The following is a 226-nucleotide window of genomic DNA, read 5'->3' as shown; positions in this document are numbered from 1 at the left end:
GCCGGTCGCGGGCACGGGCGGAGGGGCTGTGCCGGCTGCCGCGCGTGAAATTCCCCCGCTTCAGAGCCCCGGCAGCGTGTCAGCCCCGCTCCGCGGGAAACGCTTGGAAGATTTAGTATTTCAGTCGCCCTTGCCCTGACCGAGATAAGCCTGCAGCTTCATGTCCAAGCTACCCGTATGGAAAGAGCTCAGCTCCTTAGAGGTGCGAGCAGCTCTGGTCGATCCC

This window comes from Antrostomus carolinensis, unplaced genomic scaffold (genome assembly GCF_000700745.2).
Source record: "Antrostomus carolinensis isolate BGI_N321 unplaced genomic scaffold, ASM70074v2 scaffold27033, whole genome shotgun sequence".
Classification (NCBI taxonomy): domain Eukaryota; kingdom Metazoa; phylum Chordata; class Aves; order Caprimulgiformes; family Caprimulgidae; genus Antrostomus; species Antrostomus carolinensis.
The sequence above is the reverse complement of the archived record's forward strand: the minus strand, read 5'-3'. Positions refer to the sequence as shown.